General features: G+C 34.3%; 1 protein-coding gene across 10 annotated transcripts in view; it reads right to left on the bottom strand.

The window, feature by feature from the left end:
* DCDC1 (doublecortin domain containing 1) overlaps window positions 1–19,855 on the bottom strand; it is a 75,087-nt gene that overhangs the window by 41,381 nt on the left and 13,851 nt on the right. For 7 of the 10 annotated variants that reach the window (XR_015288694.1, XR_015288689.1, XR_015288690.1 and 4 more), the window contains exons 4-6: window positions 19,022–19,172; window positions 9,303–9,479; window positions 438–493 (exon numbers count right to left, since the gene is read on the bottom strand). The gene's annotated coding sequence lies outside the window, so the exon portion shown is untranslated. Of the gene's footprint in view, window positions 1–437; window positions 494–6,092; window positions 6,167–9,302; window positions 9,480–19,021; window positions 19,173–19,855 lie in introns of those variants that run through there. The other 3 variants (XR_015288688.1, XR_015288691.1, XR_015288693.1) reach the window with 2 other exon arrangements.

The following is a 19,855-nucleotide window of genomic DNA, read 5'->3' as shown; positions in this document are numbered from 1 at the left end:
TATAGCTATTTGCTAAAAATAACCATTAAGGAAAGCTCAGAGAAATAATTGTTAGCCTTCTTAAACAGAGTTGGAATGATGTCTTATAGACCATATACAGGGGTGGAAGAGAGAAACTGTGTGTGTTATCCCATAGAAACTGTAAGAAAAAGCTTTCATACTAAAGCAATATCTACAAAATCCCTGAAAATGGATTAAAACTATGCAAATATTAAAATGCTAGAGTAACATAAAGCAATAACTTTAATCACAAGTTTATTTACTGATTATTTATTTGTCACTTTTAGTTCAAATTAAGGGTACCAACCCACACAAATTATTTTTTAAAATAGTCTAGATTCAATTTTCATTCTAAGTCATCAATGTAGTAAACAGAATTCCTGTCCTACAAACTCTGCTTTACCACCTATGCTATTGCAAATTTTTTCTCCAAATACCTTGTGTTAGTGTCTCACTGGAGAAGATTCATCCTCAGTGTGCAATCATCTGAAACCTTTAAAAAAAGGAAAGGTGTTACCAGAAATTATTAAAACCTAGTTCTTTAACATTAAGACAATCAAAAAAGCCATAGAAAAAACCCTAAACACTGACAAAAAACCCATTTACCACTAAGACAACAAATACCTGTCAAAGCAATGTTCACTCTACATAAAATGCAGAATTTCAGCAAGGACTTTACACATTTTCAAATTCAGCATTCTAGAGATACAAATTGATTAGAAATGCAAGAAATTGCATATTCCAAGTCATCTTTGGGGGTGAGGAGGAGCAGGGGGTGTGAAGGTAATTGCAGGTGTAGCAAAATGCTTTGTGTATTTTACCAAATGAAATAATATGCACTCAAAAGAAGAACTTTAAATGCTTGTGGAAAATTAATCTAAATCTCAGATGTCGTACACATACATGCAGCAGAAAGATCTTCTTCAAAAGACTTTATAAGCAAGACATAAAAATAAAACTGCTGTCAAATCTAACTGTTTAGCCAAGCAGAAAGATGACTTGTGCTAGATGTTTTTATGTGTAGTCATTGACCACAGATGTTGATGGTAGAAAAACAATATAATGCAGCAGTGTCTTAGAACTTTGTGACTTCAGCAAGAAACTCCCGAGCAGTGGGAAGTGTGTGGCCTACATTTGAATTTCACTGGGTTCTGCAGAGAGAGAGAGGGGGTTTTCTTTACCCTATTTCTTTTCATTTTTATTCTGGCAGTATACTTTGACTAGAGAATTTGAATAAAATGACATGCTAAACTCTAGGGAGGCCACAATTGCTTAGCTGCTGATCCCCATTAAACACCCAAATGCATTGATTATTATTAAATGTTTCATCCTAATAGCTTTTAATGAAAAGTTATTTTTAACTTTAAACTTGGCTGGAAAAGATAGAAACTCACCTTCAGAAAAGTTCAGAATAGCACATCCCCAACATAATAATGTTTTGGCCCGCTGTACACTCTCACAACAGGGAACACCACAGTAAAATTCTAAATTATGTTTACTGTCCATGCCCACATTGTTCTGCTTTTTCCTAGTCATGCATCACAGCTATTGTTTTAGGGAGAATCCTCCCACCCCTGAGATTTCATGCTGAACCAGGTTTGCAGATTGAACAACATAAATCATACAGCTCAGTCAATTTAAAACTTGCATTTCTTGATAGCATTCTTTTAAATACTATTTTCTTGCTACACTTACTTTGAAATAATTGATTATTGAATATTTGGCTTACTTCCCTCCAGCTTGAGCAGAAATCATAATACTTGAGAATATATACAATAGCTGTTTTATATTGTGCAATAGTATTCAGCCAATGCAAAATTATGAAGGAGATGAATCATCACTATAGGAGTTCTGTGATTAAAGCAGAAACTGTCACTGAAGTGATGCTGCTGAAATTACCTGTCATTCTTTGAAAGAAAGCCTAAGAAAGAGAGTGTACAAGTTACTTTTTGATGACAGAAATGGCAATACTTTGACCAGGAGAAATTCATTGTTCACGGAGCTGTTGAAAAGAAGAGGCAAGAGGAAAATACTAATGATGTTATTCAGCCAACATTCCTGTTTCAGGTCAGGCAAGGGAATATCCTAAGCTGTCTTTTTCAAGGTGCTCATAGAAAACACAGAGAAGAAAAATTTTTACAAATCTTGTTAATTTTTAAAGGAGAAAACCTTTTCAAAAATCCCATGCTCAATAAGACATGTTCAGTTGTGAAAAATGCATCTCCTGCCACAGTAGAATACACATTCCACAACTGACACTGCACACCAAACTTAGGAGAGATGCTGCCTGTCCAAAGAGAATTTAAAACAAGACAAAGAGAATACACCATCAACAAAATTTTGTGGGGTTCTTTCCTTTTTTTTTTCAATTTTAACTTCAATTTTAATTTCAATGTGTTGTAGTTACAATATCTTCAATGCTGTTCTAACACTCACAGTCATGGAACTCTTTTGAAGGTGCAGCATATCACCTAAGCAAAAATTCCATATATTCCCCTCCATTTTCCCATTTCTGCACTTATTTGGCATATTTAGGCCCAAATGCCATGTTTCAGAGCCAACTTTAACTCAGAATCCCTTTCTTTGCAAGAGAGAATAGAAGATAGGAAAACATGCAAATATATTACAATTTCTGACAATGGGGACAAGGTCCTCCAACAGTTGTAGTTTCCAGTCCTTTACAACCAAAGGTTCCTTAATTTTCTAGGCAGTTGCCCAACTGAAAATGACTATCTAAAATAGATTTGGAAGAACCAGGTTCAAGTTTAAACTGAACAGTATTTTAGAAATTTCCTGGACTTTGTTGAGACAGAAAAAATGTTTCATACACTTATTTTCAAATATAAAACAAATAAGAAAAAAAAAATCACCATGTCTTGTCTCTTTCAAATGTTGTAAACATACTTAACACTCAGTTTTAACTGCATAAGGATAGGCATTTTCAGCATGAAAATTCCTTCAATTAATTCTGAATCTTCTTTGCTATAGATCAGTTTCTGATTGCTGTGTGGTGGATGTGGAGTTGACTAAGTAGAGATGGGAAGAAAACTGGTAAATCTGTTTTTTTGAAAGCTGAGACAGAGAGAGCAATTGTTCAGTGCATCTTTTTCCCCATTCCTTCAGTGACACAGATTTAGCACAAGTGAAGTGAGAAAGCCATCCTTTTTTTCAGGGTTTCAGAACACAGAGAATCAAACACCCTTCAGTCATGCCTCAGACTTCCCTGCCGAGCTACCACCAGATTTGATGGACTCACACACCTCTGCATAGCTGGGCCACTTTTTCATGACTGGGTAAAAGTCTGAAAAGAAATATTTAGGGATGACAGAGAAATGAACTCACTTTTCACACTGTAGCAACAATCTGCTGAGTGTTTTCTTATTGAAACCCCCCATGTTTTAATAGTTTCTTTTAAATCATGCTGAGTCAATGACACTGCCAAGGGAAGGAATAATGTCTAAAAGAACAAATAATATTTGTATTCAAGGGAAAAGAAAATGCTCTGCTTCTGGTATGTTGGTGATTTGACTGCACCATAACTGGTGTTGTTCCAGATCAGAGCAGTGTGCTAGGAAATTATCAACATATACTGACTTTATTCTTCCACTTTTCTTTAGACATCCACTTCAAGACAGGATATTGGACTATGTGAAAATCCAGGCTGATACAGCATTGTGATTTTTATGGAAATCTTGCTTTGTTTTTAATTTACAGGCAAGAAATAATTTTTCTTTTTAAATTACTTGACTGGATGAAATGCCATTTTGAAAATTTAGCCATATTTCTGTTTTATAATTACTATTGCATTAATACCTGTGACACCAATTTGCAGTTTATTTTAAATGTGCTGAGTTTTTGTTGTGGTTTAACCCCAGCTAGTAGCCCAGCCCCAGGCAGCTGCTCACTGGAACCCCAGCAGTGGAACAGGGGAGAAAATGGGAAGGGTGGAAGCCAGAAGATTCATGGGTTAAGGACAGTTTAATAGGGAAATCAAATTAATATCTATGAAGAATCATGAATATCAGTTTAATAATTAATGTTCTAGGTCAAGACATCTCTGTGGAAAACAATCCCAAATATTAATTTATATTAATATTATTAATTATATTATAATTTCATAATCTTATTAATTGATATTGTGATGTTCAGAATTACTGCTGAACTTTTTTTGCTCCAGTGTACAGACAAGCTTGGTCTGTGTGGTTTGATTTTCCTCATCATGCTGAAGGAATTGTGAATGTTCTAGTTAGACAAGAGGTTCTAAGAACATTTACTGCTGAAGAGTTATTCTTCACATTTGCATGCAATATCTTGATATTAGCACCAATATGGACAGCAATACAATTAATTTTATATTACAAAATATGGGATGATCTCTATCAAAGGCAACATCAGAAAACTGACAGACAAATGACTTTCCATTAACTGTGCCAGATGTAGTTATACAGTTTTCCTGGGTAATATTTCAGTGAAAACTATAGTGAATAAATAGAACAGTTCATTTGGAAGGGACCAACAATGATGGTATTGTCCTAGAATCTTAAAAAAAAAACCAACCCAAACCTGGATTACATAATTCAGAGGGGGGCTGAGTATTCTGAGAACACTGAATATTCCAGGCATTCAAAATTCTTGATGTGTCGTCCAAATCTTTGCAAAGGATTCCATGTTGTTAATCAACTCTAGGTTTGAACAGCAGTTAAAATTTATTTTTAAAAACTTGTTTCAAGCATATCACAATATTAATAATAGACATGAGGTATTATAAAGCCTATATGTCATACTTGTTTTGGGATAAATACTCCGGCCCTTCTATACCTACCTGAAAACAAAGACAGCATGTAAATTCTGCTAAAACCTACTCAAGTGCCTAACAAGTGTTAAAATGCTTTATAGAGGAAAAAAATATTATTTTATATAGAAGAACTTCAGGAAATAGTTACAGTGTCATATCTTTTAAGACAAGCACTTTAACTACTTCATATTTATAATATCCAACCGAATCAAAATTGACTATACTTGCTAGCACATATAAACCTCGCTTCAGGTAATCTTAGAAATTATTTTCCTTGGCTATAAATCCTCAGATTACATGTTATTAATTAGCACACACAGAGTTAGGAGAAGAAATAGGCATTATTAGAAGCAAAGTGACCACTAGGCAAAGACAAGCAGGTTAAATAGCAAAGGGATTTCAGAAAAGAGGGAGTAAGGAAGTGAAATTTCCCTTCCATCACCTGAACATACATAAACCCCTGCTTTATTGAATACCAAGGCTTTAAAATTTAGTTTCTTTTTCTTTCTTTTCTTAAATCACAACCTGTAACTATACAAAAGCAATGCAACCACAGTAAAAATGAATGTATTTTCGAGATCATTGATTCAAAGATGCTAATAAACAGAGGTTACCTTTTCAATTTGATTTTGTGGAGCAGTATTCTCATAGTTATTGTACCCTGTACAGTTCTTAAACACTAAAATTCTAACAGAGGTATTCACAGTAATTTTCTACATGCACAGGACAATGACAGGTTTGGTTCTTCTTTTGCTTGACACCACTATGAAGAACCAGGCCATTCAATATCCAAGACACTTTCTTCATCAATGACAGATGATCAGAAAGGAAAAAGAAAAAAAAATCCTAAAAAAGTAAGGTGAATATTTGGTTTCAAAACTGAAAACAAGCCCATCATGCTCCCCTTTCTCTACTACCTTAAAAATACACACAACTGGCCTGTCTCCACTTAGATGCTGGTATTTTCTGAAATACTACCACCAGCTTCCTACTAACCGTGACATAAGCTGTAGCAAGCTGTCTGCAGTGATAGCCTGCATAAATCATCGCTCCTGAAGGGAACAGATGTTCAGGGTATGAAAGAGTAATACCACAATTTAGTCATAATTAAAATTCACCTTAGCATGCCTCTATCAGCGAGCAGAGAGGAGCATTTCACTTCTCACCTGCAAAAATGAAATGCCTCTCATTTCTTCTGCTTCAGAAAAATTAAGTCTGAACCTTTTGTACGTTGTTTGAGTTCCACATCTGACACCACATGGTATAAATTATATTTTTATTTCATTTCAACTCTTAGTTTTCTTCTTTTTCCAGACACTAGAAAATGTCCTCTAAATGGTGTACTGCCACTGCAGATAATAAAATTAAACCCTAAAAGAAGATTGTTACATATTACACGCCAATGTGTAATCAGTATCCAGCTACAAATCAAAACTGTGCCAATAAACAATCATTGGACTGATAAAAATCCAGTCTGAGCTGGATATATTTAAAAACTTAGGGCCTTTAAAAATTATTCAGTAATCTAAGATCACTAAAATCAGTGGGAGTTAGAGGATTAACTCAGGAAAAATTTGATCCTTAGCCTTGTAACTGCCATTAATGTTAATGGAATGTGTCTATACACATAATTTTGAAAATGTAAGCTTCACACTGCTGTTATTACAGTTGGATTACATTAGATGCTTGACAGTTCTTTTGAAAAATTGGTTTCAATTCACAGGTCTTTATATCATGAGGCTACTTTATTATAAAATATAAAGGATGTGTTGATTATGTTAATAAATGTCTCTAAATCCACTAAAGTAAAAATGTCTGAGCTTTTCATAGCACTTCAAAATCCTAAGACCAAAAAAATAACCTTCTAATCAGCATTGATACTAGAAATCAATTTCAAAAAAAACCAAAACAAATCCTGTCATTAAACCATGGCTTAGTTTCCCAGTTAAATATCTTTAGTGACTGTCCATGGATTAGATCCTCAGTGAATGTAAATTAGGAAACTTTATTGAATTCAGAACAGCTACTGTAACTTACCAGGGCGGAGAATGTGAATTCATAAATCATTAATCCAGTAAGGCTTTTGTAACCAAACTTACTTTGCAACAGGAAAGGGAATTTCAAATTTGCACTTGAACAGCTGTGGTTTGTTTTCTTCCATGGGGATGTATCTACACTAGTCCAAGCAAAGACTGCAAGTTTTAGGTGAGGAACCCAATGCTTCCACTTAATGGACTTTGATTCATATCACAGAGCAGTTTCAAAGCATGCAAACTGATACCATTTGGATGAAACTAAAGCAATGGATGTTATCCAAAGCCCTTTCATAAGTCCAAAGTACAGACCAGAGATAGCTGTGAGCATTGTCTTTTAAAATGTGTATAGTGTGGATGGTAAGATCCTCTGTATTAATAAGTGCTTCCTTCCACACATCTGTTTTCCTGGCACTGGACAGCTTGGTAACACAGGTGTAGTTCCATTTTTCTGCTCTCTTCTCCAGAGCCCTTCCTGCTCCTTGCAGAATTTATGAATTTTGCCTTATCTCCACTTTTTAAACAGCACAATTGTGCCCTTGCAGTTGTCAGGAAGTTATTCTATGGTTGCTGTGGAATTTGGCATGTGCACTTGGTATGGACTTGTTAAAATCTTCTGCTAAAAACCTAAACATTCCCACTGCCACTGATCACAGCATCAAGTGACTTTGCTGACACTGGCTGAGGAGTCTCAGGCTTTTCAGAACTGCCAGGTAGGGTACAGATGGGTGAAAATCATCCATTTACCTGCCACAGCTAAATGGGATAATGCTGGATCAGGAAATGCAGAAGTGACATGAACAATTCCATGTATTTCCCAGTCCTTGGCATTAATAATTGGGAAAAGTTTGTTATTATTGATTTATTATTCATTGAGAAAGCATGTGGGTTCTAGTAAATAAATTTTGGAATTTATTTTCTGAAAAGAAATATTCCTGAAAAATTGTAGGGGATCTCACAAAAGAGCTTGAAATAATCTCCTGTCTACAAGGACAACATGGATAAGAATCACTCACTCATACATTGAAGTTCCTTTTACTTCATGAACAAATTTTTGAGGACATTTTTCTTATGGACATTGCTTATGTAAATAACCCCCATTTGTGTGAAAAGAATGTTTGACTGTATAGGACAGCCTGTCCACTCAGCATTTAGGATGGCTTGACTGACTCTTGGTCCTGCCCTCAGTACAGGTTTCAAGTCATTTGAGACTGCAGCAATGAGGGTGATGTACTTCAGAATTCACATGAACAACACATCTTGAATCACACCTTCCTGTGACTTGTCCATGAATTCCACTTCTGACCATAAGAAAACAGCGATCTTGTCATTATGAGGCAGTCACAAGATCAATTTAACTTAATTTAATGGTCAAAAAATATGTCTACTAACATTGGAAAATAGATCTCAAAATCTCAACAGCAGGGAGTAAAAAGATGGACTGACTGTCATCTGTAAGGTTTTGAATTAGCATGTTTCCAAAGAAGTTTCAGAATGTGCTTAAGTCTGGGAGGAGGGAGCTCTAATTTGCATTCCCAAATCTAGTCTAAGTCTGTACCATGACCTAGTTTGGTGGAGTATTAATTTATTTAGTTATTAGATAGATGTTAAATGTTATTTGCCATATAAGCAAGTATTACAAGTTGTTTGTCACACAAGAACAAAAGGATGTTCACAGTTTAGCTATGCCACACCAAGTAAAGGTGGTTTGGTTTCCTCCTGAGCAGCGTGGTACTGGGAAAAGAAGTGGCAGCTGATTTAGATTATAATGAAAGATGACATAAGGTGAAACTTAAGAGATGGTTTGGCACTGAATTATAAGAGCCAGTAGATGCCTAAAGGCAAATTTAGGGAGATTACAGCTGCCTGAACCAAAGAATGTGATAAAGAAAAATTTTGTCCATCTTTTAAGGTCATGCTTACAGCATCCCTCAAGGCTGGCTGGAGAACTGTTCTGAAGGTCAAGCTTGTCTGTATTCCACAGGATAAGCCTGCTAGTAGGATTCAAACACAACAGGAATCACCCCTCCAGGAATCTGTGTGGGCAAAAATGTGAAGCACGACTTTTCTTCCCAGCCTTGAATGAACAAGATGTCAGTGAGGTTGATATGTGCATGGGAGGCACTACATGGTAATGGACAAACTTCTGCCACTTCAGAGTGGCACAGAGATAAAATCAGGTACCTGAGTGCCTTTGCCTTCCCTTATTTTCAAAGGTAATTTACTCTTAACCACCTGAAATTGTTGGTAAATTGACATTTCTGTGCATCATGATCCTGTCTGGTTTGATAATTCAGCAGCTGCCAGTCTTCTGGGGTTCACAAAACAGGAACCTCCAAAGTGAAACTCCTTCAGTGATATACACTAAATGCAGATACATTAAATGCAGAGACACTAAATTCAGGGACAAACAATGATAGCACTAATGTCATCACAAAGTAAAACAAACATCAGCTTTTAAATTTAAAAATTACCTGAAGAGTCATACTAAAGTCTCATCTATAGAGTGGCCAAGTGTTTATATTTCCTGGGTAGAGGGGGTTCAGATTCTATAACCTTCTCATGCTGAGTCAGTTCCCTATTTCACTATTCTCAGGACAGTGTCCACAGTTTCCAGGCTGCACTGATATCTCTCTCCTGCTGCTATTGGCCTGTACAGCAATGAAAAATTATCAGGGGAAGAAAGAAAGAAAGAAAGATCAGCCATGAGAATCTGACTTTACAAAACACTGACAGTAAAGAACTTATTTGGAACTGGGTAAGGATTTTATATCCCCAGGATTACACGATGCCCAAACAAGGTGTTTAAGCAGAGGCATCAAATGAGATTTGATGTCTTTTTATGACAAAGATAAGTAGTAGAAATAGAGCAAAAATGGGCAATGGAAAGTAGAAGATCTCCAGGGTTTATAGGGAGAAAGAATATCCCATAAATAACAATTACAATAAAAATAACAGAGAAGCTGTTTGGCATGTACATCCTTCTTGAATTGGTTACTCAGATCATCTACAAGGACCTACCACCATTACTTCAACACAAGTGGATTTTATTCATGGTCAGACTTGCCTCTGAAGTTATCCCTATCTGAGATTTGATGAGGTGACCTGCAGAGGTCCTTTCCAAGGCAAATTATTCTGTGATCCTCAGTAATCTGCCTCTGTGTAACAGACAGCTGTACAAGCTACTACCAACTCTAAAGTACCTTAATTTGATAACCACTGTGTTAACACGGAGTGCTTGATACTGCAAATTCACAAATCTTAGCCCAATTTTTATCCACTTATTTTTCAGAAATGTTTATGCCACAATTTGCCACAATTTTCAAAAATTAAATTATATTCTTGGTATTATATACCAGTGATAAATGCTGAAGTTATTCAAGTAAGATCAGCAATGCTAGTCAATAATTTGGTACAGAAAGTGAAGATTAACTCAGCAAACTGACACTACACACACGTGTGGGTAAACAGAATAACCCAAATGGAAGCAACCCCTACCTAAATACACAGTAACACTGTTACTGCTGCTTAAAGCAGCTGTAGAGCTCTGATCAGATCAAGATAGCTCAAATTCACATGCTAAAAAATAAATTTCCTCCAGCAAAAGAGTTCTTACTGACAGGATGACTTAGAGGGTCACTGTTAGGAATGAAGAGGGGCACTTGTAGAATAACAATATAAATTCTCAGAACCCTAAAATCCTCCTCATATGGCTTTCCCCAAGTCCCTGTCTGAGGAATACACTGATCATGTCTGAGGAATACGCTGATCATGACCTGAGCCCAGGTTTGCATCTCCTGTCACACTGAACTGATTTCAAAGTTTGGTTTTCTTATTCTCCTGACACCTCTACCCTTTCATTAACAATTCCTTTATGCTGTTGTTGCTTTAACAAGATTTACAGACATTTAAGAAACTTTCTTCAACAATAAAAAGCAATAAACCAATAAGTTTAAAAGGAGTAGCATATGGCATTGCAAATACATTGATATTGTATATATTACATTATGCTTATGTACTCATCTTGCTTTAACTTCTTTCTCTTTCCTCACCTTCACAGAAATAAACACCAAACACTGCCACAAGCAAATTTCAAAGCTCCATGAAACCAAAACTTACTGTCTGGAAAAATACATTTTCATCTATGAAAGAGAGGGCATAATTTTCTCAGTTCCCACTTTTTAGGAATTTGAAAAACTGAGCAACACATTTTAAAGAGTACAGAACAGTAACAGAGACATGAATCTGAAATATATCTTACATAGCAATAAAAGTAAGTGTTTTTATAATAAATATGAAACTCCCTGATATATCTCTATGAAATTGGAAGGATCAGGTTTCCTAAAATTTAAACTCTAGTATTAAGAAGAGATAATGTTCCTTTCAGTTATGCTCTCTGTTCAAATTCCAGATGCCTCTCTATTTGGGAAACATATTATGCCCAGGTCACATTCCTGTGTTTAACTAAGTTTACAGTCACTCCCTTTTCTTTAAATACTTGAGAGTTTTTGTTTCTGCATGTTCTGAAGTGCCATCATTTATTGCCACAGGCACACTGGCTATATTTAACTAATAATGACAGCAGTTGTCATTAGATTTTAAACTCACTAGCACTAGGCTGACATATTATTTGAAGTATGTCTTAATACTAAATTTGATTAAAATTACAAACATCCCATCTTCTCTGCCAATCAATGAGCTTCATCCCCTCACCCTGACCTTTTCTATGAACTCTTAAGGAAAACAGGTCATAGCAGCAGAGTCCACTTAAAATAAAGAAGGCCCCCATATTGTTTAAGTACTTCTAAATTCTGTTGACAAAACACAAATAAAAGTTTAGGTTCATCGATGAATGATCAATGCTTTTAATTTTTTTTATGTGTGATAGGAATCTGAAATGTAGAATCTACATTTATATTTACAAAACTTCCATTTGTAATTTACATTTACAAAAACCATGCTAAAATTCCTTTCCAAAAAGTGAAGTTGCTTTGGGAAATTATTGAAAATATGCAAATGACTACCAATTAAAACTGCTAATATGTCTAACTGAACAGGCAATCAATACTAAAAACTGTGCAAAATTTCCCATGATTTTGAGCACTCAAGAAGCAAAGAAAATGGCTAGAAGAAATAAAAAATGTGGTTTTGGAAGAGTTAAAAAGACGTAATTAACATTTGTACATGCAATTTCATATGAATCCTTACCTTATTTGCACTCAAGTAAACATTGGGGATTAAACAGGTGTAAATGTCAAAGAGAATAAACAAGACAAGCCCTGAGGACACTGCAGCAAAAATGCAGAATGATAGGAACTTATAGAGACTGGGTGAAATGTTAAAACTCCCAGGCTTTTCAGCTTCCAACCCCAACTTCAGTTGATTGGGCTGATGGTTTACAATGCAAGCAATTTCTCTTTCATTTGGCAGAGAGAAGAGGCAGATTGCCTCTTGCTCACCAATTCTTTACATTTATCTTCCTCATTCCTCTCCATTTCTCCCTTGAATTTATCTAATTCTAGAGCACTGGATCTAGAATGATAATGGTTGGGATTGGTTCAGGATTTGAATGAATTTCTCCATTTGGCACAGCTGGCAGTAAGTTTTGGTTGAGGGAGTTTTTAGATCAGAGTAGTAGTCATAACTTATTTTAAACAGATTCTTACTGAAATCTACAGATTAGAGGGGATACAAATCTCAGTGTTTGGCATTTATTGAAGATTAATTTAAACACTCTGGCTGAGTGCAAACAAAGGGATTAGACAAATGTTCTACAGGCCAAGATCTTCATCTTATCCCATGTGAAAGGTAGGAGGAAACATTCCTATAACCACTGGTTCTTTGTATTCATCAGGCTGTAGCAAAATTTACCCTGGATTTCTCTTCCGGGATGCTGTTAGGGAGGTGTTAGCACAAGTCCAAGCCCTAGGTAAATAAAGCTGTACTTATAACATTTAATTTAAATTGGTTTGGCTGTACCTTATTGTTTCCATGTTCTTTTACTCAACATAGAGTTTTAAGCCCTATTTGGAAAGTATATTTCCAGTTTAAAAAAATAGCATTATTCGGTTTTTATTATTAATACAGAATTTTATTGCAGATTTCTTTATCAGGATTATCTTCCTACAGATGCGGATAGCATGAAAATGTACAGAAAGAATCCCTGTCAAATCCAGACACCTTACAGCATGAGCCTAGTGCAAAATTAATGAAGGAATTTAAGTTGTCTCCCTTTAAATTCAGGTGGATTATGGGAAGGTCATCAGGGTCTGCCTTCCCTCAAAACAAAGTACTGGCATCTAATTAATGAACACATCTTACTCTTTGCTGCTCCAAACCAAAGAATAATATAAAACTGATTTTTAAAGGGATAAAAGGATAAGAAATAAGACATTTTGTAAATATATATATGGAATGTAGTAGATGCTATCATTTTATACAAGCAGTTGAAAAAGTGGAAGCTCCATAGAGAGGGTTTAGTCATTTCTGTTTAGCAGCACATTGTAATAAGTGTTGGTTGGTTATTTAAACAATTCCACTTGTAAAAATTAATCTTATGTAATTTTTGAATTACGGCTTTTCAATCGCAAAAATTTCCCAAGGTATTACTGAAAAAATATTTCCTCTGGTGATGTTTTCCACCCTGACCAACTTGCCTTATGTGTTTATGTGTGTGCAAACTCACTATTATTCTTGACTTTTAGTTTACATCTAGTTAAGTTTTCACATTTCCCTCCTAAAGCCTATTGCTTACTCCCAGAAATCAAACTTTTGTGGTGGGAAATGTCTTTATCCCAGTAAAAGCACTGAGCTAAACCGCATCACAAATGTCTCTCATATTTCATTAACAAACTGCCAGTGTTAATGGACAGGACAGAAAAGGCAAAGACCTGGAAAGAAAGTTAAAATTTGACAACACACAATTGCTGTGGTCATTGTGCCATCAACAATGGAAGAAAATCTTTATCAAAACTGGCTGTGGAACTCTTGAGGGAGCACTGCTGAGCCTGCCAGAGATCAAGAAGGGTTTGGACAACGCTCCCAGGGACATGGTGTGACCCTTGGGGATGTGCAGGACAGGAGCAGGACTCAGGGATCCTGATGGGTCCCTTCCAACCCAGCAGATTCTGCAATTCCACAATTCACTGTGATACCTGTACCTTTGATTCTTATGCCAAAAGAAGTTCCAGAGTTTGCTAAGGGAAACATCTAAAGAAGAAAAGACAGGGTTTATTAGAGTGGAATATCTATTACCACTAGATTCCTGCATAAGGAAGAGAAAAATACAAAAGATTTCAATGCCACTGAGTGGCTAAAGGCAGACTTCAGTATCAATATAGTATATTTTATAAATATAAACATAAACATAAACATAAACATAAACATAAATATAAATATAAATATAAATATAAATATAAATATAAATATAAATATAAATATAAATATAAATATAAATATAAATATAAATATACATATACATATACATATACATATACATATAAATATAATATAATATATATATGTATATATATATGAAATGTAGTAGATGCTATCATTTTATACAATCAGTTGAAAAAGTGGAAGCTCCATATAGTGGGTTTAGTCATTTCTGTTTAGCAGCACATTGTAATGAGTGTTGGCTGGTTATTTAAACAATTCCAATAATATATAATATATTCCATTTATATATATATATATATATATATATATATATATATATATATATATATATAAACACATAATTCTATTAATATATAATATATAATATAATATAAATATAAACATATAATATATTTATTATATATTATTACATATTGTATATTGTTATAATATATTGTATATATTATAATATTATATATTATAATATATACTGTATATACTTTTTTATATTACAAAAATATATAAATCCTATATATTTTGAAGGGTTCCAAAACAGCTCATAAATTGGAATTTCTCAGATTTCAAAAAGATTCTCACAAAAGAAAAAAAGGCTTCAATAATCTGTAATAATATTTTGGATCTAATTTTTTTTTACAATAAAAGAGTAAAATTAGTTTTCTGAGAAAAGCTCTTAAAATATACTCTAGATGTTGCTGGCATCCTTCTCAAAGAGCAGGGTTGTGTTATTCTGTCTTTAAGGATATGATCAGCCCATTGTGGAAATAATCAATTCCATTTTGATATATGATGATGCAAGAGAAAATGTCTATATCTTACAACACATCTCTGTCTTAGGTCTTGAGATCTCCAACCTAAAACAAGGATAAGCTCATAATATATGATGACTTAAATATTTTTGCATATTTTATGGGTATTTTTCATGCAAAATCCCAGTATAAATGTACTTAAATAATAACATATAACACAGTCATTACAGAAAAATTTGTAATAAAATGTATTAATTTCAAGTTCAAAGACAAGATTCTTTTTTTTTTTTCTGAAAAATAAAATGTGACAACTTTAATTTTTATGTGCTGGTGAGAAAAAGCCCTAGAGTACTTAGAATGCTGCTTGGAATTTAAACATTTCCTAACTGGTCAATGGTTAGAATCCATCTTTTCACTGACACTCCTTGCAGAAAAGGTTTCTATTTTAAATGTAATCACACTCTGAAGCAGGATCATGGTAAATGGCAAACACAGAAACTGAAAAATTGTTGAATGGAACACGAAGTGTTCAAGAAGCCATTTTTTCCTCAATAGCATGACTGATATGCACAATTTTTTTATGAAGGGGTGATAACAAATTGATTCTTTTACTCAGCAAGTTTGCTGAAGTCACTGCAGTAAAATTCACTAGAAATAAGATAATACCGCTTGAAGAAATCGGTAAATAACGAAGAAAACATGAAGCAGTACACTGGAAACACCTGAAATTCAACTGTAATGAGTGGAGGCACAATAAAAGCTGGCAGGAGAAACACGAGGTAATAAAAGAATAAATAAAATACCCACTATATTTTGAAATTCAGCAACTGCTAAATATATTTGTCTGCAAACAAACACTGAAGTATGTGTGCTCCCATAAATTTCCAAGGAATAGTTAATTAAATACAACCACAGACCATCACCAAGGCACAGTTCTGCACCACACTAGTTCCACAATACTCCTCCCCAAAACAGGTTTTAAATGCTTGAAACTTGACACATTTTTGTTTGCTAAACTCCTGTTGGAATGGCACCTGTCACTGATATGTCACATGTATTAATTATAAATACTGAATTAATTCAAAGCAGCAATGGCTTTCAGTTTTTACCCCAGATCATGCAATTTGTCACCTTATGTTTGAGTCCTTCTTCACTTACTCAAACCTTCAAGTTAAATTTTAGTATTTTGGAAAGATGAGAAGATTAATAAATCCCAAAAAACCAAGACAACAGCACCACTGGGAATTAGATGTCACCCAGGTATTGATGCCACTTGAAGCAATGAAAGTATATGCAAGGTGACAGAGTTCTGACAAACTTTGTGATTTGTACTGGAAATACAAATTTCTACAAAAGTGTTAACCTTTGAAATATTTGGGTTTAACTACATCTGTAAAAAGTCAGTCTCATTTCCATGGCATCACTTGTACATATTTGCATATTTACACTGTATCACTGATACTTTTACTGTATCACTGATCTTCCATTCCCATGTAAAAAAGATTTGCTGCTGGTATTTGATCTGGTTACCTGTGTGTTCAGGACTGAAATGCAGCCATCAGTGTGTTTATACTGACCACTCACACCACTCTCTGCCCAGTCTTGGGCTAGAGAAAGAAAATATAAAATAGGTACTGCCTGTCCCTACAGACCTCTAAAACTCATCTTCAATAACTGTAGCTTTTTTAAAATGTGGACATTACCATTCATTACATGTATAAATATTTTTTTTAAGTAAAAAAAAGGTAATTTGAAATGATTTACAGAGAATTTGTGAATGTTTTCAATATGAAACATTGAAAACAATGACACTATGAACTGTCATTTTCCACTTCTATTAAACTTGTAAGCAGGGGTGTTAAAAGGTCTGTTTTCTGGTTTTGGTGGCTTTTCTACTTCTAGCAGTGACTTTTTGCTGTTGCACTTACCCTTTTAATGGACACACAATATGTTACTCTGTGCCCAAGCTCACCTACTCTTTCTTTTCTCAAAAGACAAGGCACATCTGCCACCTGCTCTAGTCTGTGTCCCAGCAACAACTGTCGAGCAGCAAAAAGATTGATTATCAGTCAAAAACCATTCAACAACACCAGATTTTGGTAGGTTAAGCTTGCTGATCCAGCAAGAGATGGTGTGAAATTTTCAGTAATGTGTGCCAACATTTTGGTGCTAAAAGAACAGCAGTGCATGTCACGGTGAAACACAGCCAAAGATATGCAGACAAAGCACAGAAGTTTTTGTTTTGAACTTGGCTTGCAGGAGGAAAATGAGAGGAAAAAAAAAAAAAAAGACTCACATAATGACTTTGAAAATCTATCAAAACACTCAAGCCATAAGCATGGAGGAACTGGAATATGTGTGCCAGTGAAGATTTTGTGAAAAACAGTGGTATTCCTAAAAAAATCCTGCAATAATAGGATTGTGTAAATGATTCATAGAGCAGAAATAGCAGATTTATCACACACTTTTGCAAGAATAAAAACAGTGATCTGTGCCTTTCTCTGAATATACAGATCATTAATTACAGCCATTCTGGTGATTCCACCACCTGAATTGTACTCAGAATAATTTTTGTTATTAAAAAGAGATTAAAATGTATTAAATTGATTATGTAAGGCACAGGCTTACTAACAAGTTTCCTTCGTAAATCCCTCCATGAATGCATAGACAAGCCTTTAATTACTTGACTCACATCATAATTAGTATTAGATGTTTCTGTTTAGAGAAAGAGGTATATAATAGTGATTTTTTTTTGTGAAATAGTCAGTAATGAGTATGATAAAGACATTGTCTTAACATGTATTTGTAGTATTATTAATCTCTAAAAGAATTAGTGAAACATCACTTGAATATTTTGAAATTTTGAATTAATGACTTAACACTAAAATATGTCCCCTAATATTTCCCAAGATAAGAACTGCTATTGAAAAGCCATGTAGAAAAATAAAACCAAAGACTTGTTTCTAAAGAACATATATGAGGAAAAAAAAAAAGCCCCCAAATGCAAAGAAATCTGTATTTAAAATACATACCATATATATACAAAATAATATGCAAACTATGTGAATGATTTCCTCATGTTTTTCTTTGCAATCCCTAACTTTCTAAAAAACCTACCACACAATTTGCTACAAGATTATAAAAAATTGAACATTTCACATTATATTAAACAATTGATCTTATTTACATTTCTCATTGTAACTGTACACTGGAACTGTAGGTTCCTACCTCCATATACACCATCTTAATAATCATTTTGCTTTTTAGAATATTTAAGGTTGTATTAACAAAAAAGTTCTTTATCACAAATGTTGGCTGAATTAGTAGTTTGATAGAATACCCAAGTGGTATCTTCAGTTTGATATGAACTCTGCTTTAAGCTACAGTTTTAAAATGCTGCCACGAATTTGCAGCAGCAATCTCACAAGGTACCCCATGATCTTAAAATGACAGTGCAAACATTTACATGAATATCTAAACTGTACAGGATTCAGAAACATTTTGCACCCCTTTTAAAAACTAAAACATAATTACCACTCTGGTAAAAGAATAAGAAGGAGGAAAGAAAAATTTTAGTGATGGTCTCACTGAAGAATCTAAAATTTAGAAAGTGTAAGAAAGAAAATAGTCCATATTGCTGTATTAAACTTCAAAAAAATGTTAAATGACAGCATTAATGAATCCAATCTTACATTCTGGAATACTTTTGCTAGAGGAATAAACCTAATTAATTATGTGTGTTTGATGTCACTGTAACCAAACAGTAAATTCAATAATCTCTTTACATTTTCACCATTTAACCTCCTGCAGGCTCCCTAATGTCTATTCAGATCTATATTAAATTAAGTACCAATGCTAATGAAGGGCAATAAATGTGGCTGTCAGTAGATTTTTCTTTCATTAAGCACATTATCCTCTTACTGAGCTGTAAATGAGTAAACATTAGTTTTGTTAAACCATGCAAAAAAGACAGGATAAAAATAATTTTTAATTGCACCCCTTTAGCCATTTGCTGGGGGTTCTCAGTTCTGGTTTTGGGGTTTTACCTTCTGGGGTTTTTTTTGGGTGGCCACAGAAATGTTTCTCCAGTTGCAACGTGGGGTCTGTGCCTGGTTCTGGTGCCTCGGTGCCGCCTGCCAAGAACTCTCATTGTGCAGCCATGTTCAGAGTCAGCTTCTCAGAGCACTCCTCCAGCAGCTAAATGGATGCAAGGGGGAAGGAATGCTGCTTGAAAACAGAGTTATTTTGTCACTAATACAGGATCAGGACAAATAAAACTGGAAATTAAAAAATCCTCTCTTAATTAATTTACCGATCGAACCGCACGTAATTCAGATTTGTATTGATGATTTCTAGAAATCATGGGATGAGAAACACACATGACCTCAAAAACTTGGTTTTAAAGTATTGTGTCCTTTTCTTTTAATGTTAAATAATACTGTACTTAATTCTGTAACTTATTTCATTTAGCATTTATAAGTATTTTTAACAAGTCGTGCATTTTACAAATAGAGTACAAAGGATGAAAATTTTCATATAAGCTTAATTTAAAGAAAAAAAGGATTTACATTAGGGTTTGAAGCAAGAGCTACAGAGAAACTTTATACATGCAAGAAAATTTGTATTAAAGGTTACTGGCTTAATTAAGGACACAGAAACTTTAGCAAAGAAATCTTTCTTGTGCCATTTTTCTAAGCTATGACTTTGATTACATTTGGCTGCTGTTAATAACTTTGGATACTTCAAATGCCCTGTGGTTATGACATGAGTTTTGAAACAGAGAGCACATTTAATTCTGTTAAAAAAGAAAATCCAGTTCAGCATATGAAAGAAACAATCCAATATTATTTTCTTAACTTTTTTTTTAAAGAATTTTTATA

Source organism: Cyanistes caeruleus, chromosome 6, assembly GCF_971803275.1.
Source record: "Cyanistes caeruleus chromosome 6, bCyaCae1.hap1.1, whole genome shotgun sequence".
Lineage (NCBI taxonomy): Eukaryota > Metazoa > Chordata > Aves > Passeriformes > Paridae > Cyanistes > Cyanistes caeruleus.
Note: the sequence above shows the minus strand (reverse complement) of the source record. Positions and strands in the feature narration are given on the sequence as shown.